Source organism: Apodemus sylvaticus, chromosome 5, assembly GCF_947179515.1.
Source record: "Apodemus sylvaticus chromosome 5, mApoSyl1.1, whole genome shotgun sequence".
Classification (NCBI taxonomy): domain Eukaryota; kingdom Metazoa; phylum Chordata; class Mammalia; order Rodentia; family Muridae; genus Apodemus; species Apodemus sylvaticus.
In genome coordinates this window covers 70,334,282-70,340,799 of record NC_067476.1, presented here as the reverse complement: position 1 = coordinate 70,340,799, position 6,518 = coordinate 70,334,282, and the positions used below count along the sequence as shown (strand labels likewise).

At 38.5% G+C, this 6,518-nt stretch overlaps 1 pseudogene; it reads left to right on the top strand.

Annotated features, from left to right (window-relative positions):
• The first annotated feature begins 298 nt into the window (after positions 1-298).
• Positions 299-1,001, top strand: LOC127684846 (olfactory receptor 4C15-like; annotated as a pseudogene).
• The last annotated feature ends 5,517 nt before the right edge of the window (positions 1,002-6,518 follow it).

The following is a 6,518-nucleotide window of genomic DNA, read 5'->3' as shown; positions in this document are numbered from 1 at the left end:
TGTTGATATTTGCATCTATGGTCCCTGATTTCTTCCCAAGGTTTTCTATTTCCAAAGTTGTCTCCCTGTGTGCTTTCTTAGTTGTTTTTACTTCTGTTTTCACATCCTGGAAGTTTTGCTCAATTCTGTCATTTGCTTGTTTGTGTTTTTCTCTAATTCTTTGAGAGATTTTTTGTGTTTCCTCTTTCATGACTTCTGCCTGATGATCACAGTTCTTCTTCTTGATATTCCTTCTTGATATTTCTTCTTGATATTCCTGTCCTTACTGGATATTCCTGTCCTTACTGGATTTTTTTTTTTTACTTCTACTGTTCTTACACCCAAGCTTATTTTAGAATTCTTCTCTGAAAGACCATCTCCTTTGAAGTCTATATGACACAACTGTTTGCATGACACTTTTTCACTGCTGTGAATGTCATTGTCTCGGAAGCTCTGGTCTATTACATCTATGAGGCCATTTGTAAACCTCTTCTATACCCCTCCATTATGTCCTGAAGACTCTGTGGTATTTTTGTTGAAGTAACCTGAGCAGAGGGAGTTTTGCATTCTATTACACAAGTATCTTTATTTTGTAAGTGCAATTCTGTGGACCCAATATTACTGATTATTATGTTTTTGACTTATTCTCATTAATGAATCTTGCTTGCCCTGACCACACATTTGTCATTTTGGTCATGTAAATAGTGACTCTATCTGTATCATTATCTTCTTTTTGTTTGACTCCTTTGGTGTCTTCCTGTTATCTCTGAGAGCCTATATTTTTGAAGCATGGTGTAAATCTCTCTTCACCCATGAATTTTGTATTTCAGTTGTTTTGGTTTTGCCCCATGCATATTAGTATATTACTATATCACCGTTCTTTTCTGAGAAATATGTGTTATAATTCTCAATGCCTTGACTCCATTGGTCAATTCTATGTTTTACACATTCAGAACTAGTAAATGAAGAATGATATCAGGAAAATGTGGAGAAGATTGATAGTGGTTTCTAATAACTATTAAAATATTAGACATAGTGAATAGATACGTAAAGTTACCAATTATGATATGAGTCTTGGTTCTCAGAACTCATGTTAGAAGTCAGCCATGTCATTCCACATTTAATCCAATGCTCCTGAAATTGAGTCCAACAGATCCAATGTTCTCACCAGACTGCTAATCCATTCTAATAACTGTGAGTTTAAGGTTTACTGGAGACTATGACACAAAGAAATGTGATTGAATGTCATAGGTAGTCATAGTAAGTGCCCTCTTTTGGTTTTGCAATTGTGTATATAGGAATAAATACCATCTACCCCTTGTCTTACACATAAGAGTATCTCATACCACACAACATACATGGTCACACATACACATACATATATGGTCACAAATCAATACTTACACTTAGAAAACTAAAAGCAAATAGTAAAGACATTAATATTGTTTTGAACAGGTATGGTGTTTATTAACTCATTCTGAAGAGTAGACAGTTTCTACTGTAAAAAATACTGTTACGTTCAGAAAGCTCTATTTTTGTGTTCAAGAATTCATTATAAATTTACTACTGTAATGGCTATTCCTGTTTGTCAACCTGACTATTTCTGGAATGGCCTATAATCCATAATTTGAGGGCTCACCTGTGATTCAGATCTTGAGTCTGGAAGATAAAAGTTTCTGACCTGGATCTTGGCATAGAGATCTTGAGGTATGGTGCCCATAAAAATCTTAAGCCCAGGAAATTTATTACACTCCTTTAATCCCAGGAGACTAAGGCAAGGATATCTATGAGTTCAAGATCATCCTGGGCCAAAGCAAGTCCCAGGTACAAGTGTAGTGGTACACACATTTAATCTGGGCAACACCTTCTGCTGAAGGCCTACATAAGGACACTGGAAGAAGAAAGATTCATCCTTCTTTGCCTGCTTTCACTTATTTGCCAACACATCTGTTGGAATATCCTTCCTCAGAAAACCAGCTGAAGCTAGCCTTGTGGGACTGAGCAACTACTAGATTCTGGGACTTCCCATTCTCAGCTGACCATTGTTGGGCAGACTGTAAGTCATCACAATAAGTTCCTTTAATATGAAGAGGCATTCCATAAGTTCTGTGACTCTCTAGAACTCTGACAAATATATCTACCCAATATGACTATGTGATAAATAAAGTCAGTATAATTTTATACTTGCCTGAATCAATGACATATTGAAAGGGACCCTTCATATTGGAACTATTAGAGTTCTTGACATTCACACTATTTTTATTTAAAAAGTTGACTGACAACGTACAGCCTGTTTGAAATTATGAGAAGAAAAAGAGAAATCTTTCTAGGAGAAAATGGTTTTGTGTGACCTCAGAATCTCAAAATGCAAAGAGTGAAGCAAAAGCCGATCTTCAACTCTAGGTATCCCTGAATCATCTATTTCAATGTCTCTCTTACCTGATTCTATAAAGAAATATTCATAAGTACATCATTTATACAAACAAAGAGGAATTTGGATATCATTTTGCCATCAAAACCAGGTATAAGATAGTGACATCATGGACATATATCTTCTACACTTCCCTAGGAAAAATAATACAGAGCTAACAGCTTTTAACCCACAGACCAGGGTAAAACCGAGTATTACTGCTCTCAATAAATACATTTAAAAATAGCAATAAAATGACTCTTCTTATGGGGGATGACAAAAAGAAGCCCAGAGAGCCAGGAGAATGGATGGAAATATGTAGTTACTGGGTTGTGGGCTGAGGGTGGGGTAGGGTCCTCTAGAAAGTCCAATGGACCTAGAATGTAAGAGTCTTAAATAACTCAATAGGGATGACATTAACCAAAATTTCCAACAGTCAATAGTTGGAACCTGAAGAGACCACCTCTAGTAGACAGACATGTCCCCCAGCTGAAGCAGGGAGCCACACACGCATCCACAAAAATTTTGACCAAGAATTATTCCTGTCTAAAGGAAAGGCAGGGGCAAAAATGGTATAGAGGCTGAAGGAGGGGCCATCCAGTGACCAGCCCAACATGGGATCCATCCTATGTTTAGGCACCAAATCCTGACATTGTTACTGGTGACATGTTGTGCTTGAAGACAAGAGCCTAGCATGGCTTCATCCTTCAGCACATGGGGGAAAATACAGAGATCCAGAGGCAGAAAACACAGAGATAGATAGATAGATGATAGTAGATAGATAGATAGATAGATAGATAGATAGATAGATAGAGAGAGAGAGAGACAGAGAGACAGAGAGACAGAGAGAGACAGAGAGAGAATCGCTCAGCTCTAAATGGGATATGAGTGTCATTGAAACACAAAACTCTAAATGGGAGGTTTCTGTCAAATTCTCCTCAGTGTTCAAGGAGGTTCCTGTCAAATTCTCTCTTCAGTCTCCCCTGAAGAAGAGGACAAAGAGTGTAAGATGTAGAGAGGATTGAGGACACGAAGAAAGCAAGGCTCTCTAAATCAATAGAAGCAAATCTTATATGAACTCAACAGAGAGCAAAGCATCATGCGCATGGCCCGTGTGCATACATGATAATTTCCAGTTTAGTGTTTCTATGGGATTCCAGAGGGTATTAACAAACAGATTTTTATTCTTGTACCTTCTCTTGGGCCCCTTTTCTTCTCTTGGTTTGCCCTGTTCAACTTTGAAATGATAGTTCTGATTAATCTATTTTTTTTATTATTTTTAAGAATGAATGAATGAATGAAAACCTGTCTCCCAAGGAAAAAGTTAATAATTGAATAGACATACCTGCTCAAAGAGGCAAACTTAAGTCTTCTCCAATGGAGTGTCACTGAGTATAACAACCAGTTCAGTGCAGGATTCATGTTCAGGAGTAGTTGATCTGCACATAATGTACTGTATATTTTTTGTGTTTCTGTATTTATTTGTTTGCAGTTTCATAGATTTATATTTTTCAAAACCTACTTTAATAAGTATACTTAAATGCTTTAACATTCTTTCTAGTCCATCACTCCCCAAATGCAGTGGAAAGGAAAGGTTAGTAGGGCAAAAGGAGATGTGGACCTGTGTAGAAATAGTTATTTTGTTGCAAATCTAATTTGTTTTGTCAAGATATCAGCAGTTCAGTTCACACAAATCAGCAGCAATGGCAGTTTGATCTAGAAAAATGCATGAGACTGCCAATTGCATGAGTTCTTTGGTGGTGTTTCTCTCAATGAAATAGTAATAAAGAATGGCCAACCAAGAGTGGCAAGGCATACCAATACCACACAGCACTGACCTCTGTCTATTGGGTTACATTTATACACTTTCCAAATGTCATATGTTCTCTCAAACATCTATTCTAGCAAAACATCATATGTCCTTTTATTAGGCTGCTTCCAGAAAAACACTACAAGTCTGTTTTCAGCAAAACATCCTCCCATGTTGCAGGATTTTCTCTGTCCATTTACATTAGGACAGTGGGAGGCCTGTGATTGGACAGGAAAAGGGAGGCAGAACTAGGAATTGGGGAGATAGTAGTTGCAAGAGGAAAAGGAAGGAGAATGGAGGCTCACATGGTGTAATCAAAATGTTAGAATAATTGGGTAAAGCTTTATCATTATCAATTGGCTCTTAAATTATTTATTGGCTTCTTGTAAATTGTGATTTTATTGATATGTAAATCTAATTGGTTATCTATTAAGCCCTAAGAGTCTGAATTCAAGCAGGTAATTCGGTGTTGAGATGGCTGATTGTGGGGCATGTGGGGTTTTGTGTGGCAGTGAGAGATACTCGGGACTCCTATCTGAGAGTTGCCTTGTGTGGGCTGGAAAGTTGGGGGTCACAAGTGGGACCCTGCCAGGACATAATGTTGGGGCCCAGCAGTGACAGTACTAGAGCGGGACTGAGGCCTGGCAGGGCTAAAGAGTTGGCAAGTTGTATTCTTAATATTTCCTCCAACACTCCCACATATCTGTCTCAGAAAAACATCCTCTTGTATGACAGTTTCAAAAAAAAAAATCACATGACACAACTGAGTCTTCAAAGAAACTAGACATCTCCACCTCACAGTTTGTTGGGTTTTGTTTTGTTTTGTTTTTCCATTTCTTTTTTCTGTTTGAGTTTTTATTTGTGTGGTATTTTATTTTCTTGGTTTAGGTATGGGTGTTGTTGCATTGGGTTTTTGTTTTGTTGAGAAAGAACTCAAAGCTAAGTGGGAAGGTGTTGCTAGATATTTCCTGTCCAATAACATTGAGGCAATGGAAGGCCTGTGATTGGACAGGAAAGGGGAGGCAGAGCAAGGAGCTAGGGAGACAGACAGAGGTCACAGAAGGAAGAAAGGAAGGAACGTAGATGGCTTCAGAGGTGATGTTATCGAAAGGTTAGAAATATTTGGATAAAGCTTTATTTATTATCAATTGGCTTTTAAGTTATCTATTTACATCTTGCAATTGTGTTTAAAATATACATAAATATAATTGGCTAACTAATCATGTTTTTTTTTTATTAGATGTATTCTTTATTTAAATTTCAAATGATTTCCCCTTCCCTGGTTCGCCCTTTCCCGAAAGTCCCATAAGCCCTCTTCCATCCCACTGTTTTCCCAATCAACCCCCTCCCACTTCCCTGTCCTGGTATTCTACTACACTGCTGCCTCAAGCCTTTCCAGGCCCAGGGGCCTCTCCTTCCTTCTTTTTGGACATTATTTGATATGTAAATTGTGACTTGGGTATTCTGAGCTTCTGAACTAATAGCCACTTATCAGTAAGTGCATACCATATGAGTTCTTTTGTGATTGGGTTACCTCACTTAGGATGATATTTTCCAGTTACACCCATTTGCCTAAGAATTTCATGAATTCATTGTTTTTAATAGCTGAGTAGTATCTCATAGTATAAATATACCACATTTGCTATATCCATTCCTCCGTTGAGGGACATCTGGATTTTTTCCAACTTCTGGCTATTATAAATAGGACTGCTATGAATATAGTGGAGCATATGTCCATATTACATGCTTGAGTGAAAGAGGAACACTCCTCCACTGTTGGTGGGATTGCAAGTTGGTACAACCACTCTGGAAATCAGTCTGGTGTTTCCTCAGAAACCTGGGCATGATACTACTGGAGGACCCTGTTATACCACTCCTGGTCATATACCCAGAGGATTCCCCAGCATGTAATAAGGACTAATAAAGTGTTAAGAGTCATGCTTCTACTGGATAATTAATTGGTGAGCTAAGAGATTGTGAGTGTGTGGGGTGTTGGGTGGAAGTGAGAGGAATTAGCGGGTCCCCCACCAGACAGGTGGCTAACAGAGGAGCGGCTGAGTGATATGGCCCAGCAGAGACCCTATGGCCCTGCAGAGCCAGAGAGTTTGGGGACCTAGAGGCCAGAAGCTTCAGAGAGTTTGCAGAAGCAGAAGCAAGGGAGTGTGGTCAGAACCTGAGGAGAGGTGGCAGGTAGGTTTTTTTTAATATGCCTTGCAATAGTTGGAGCCCAACATGGAGCACCAATTTGTTGCAGTAAATCGCCAACTTAAAAAGGCATGGTTAAAGAAATCACAACTCAATTAATTGAAACACCAGCTA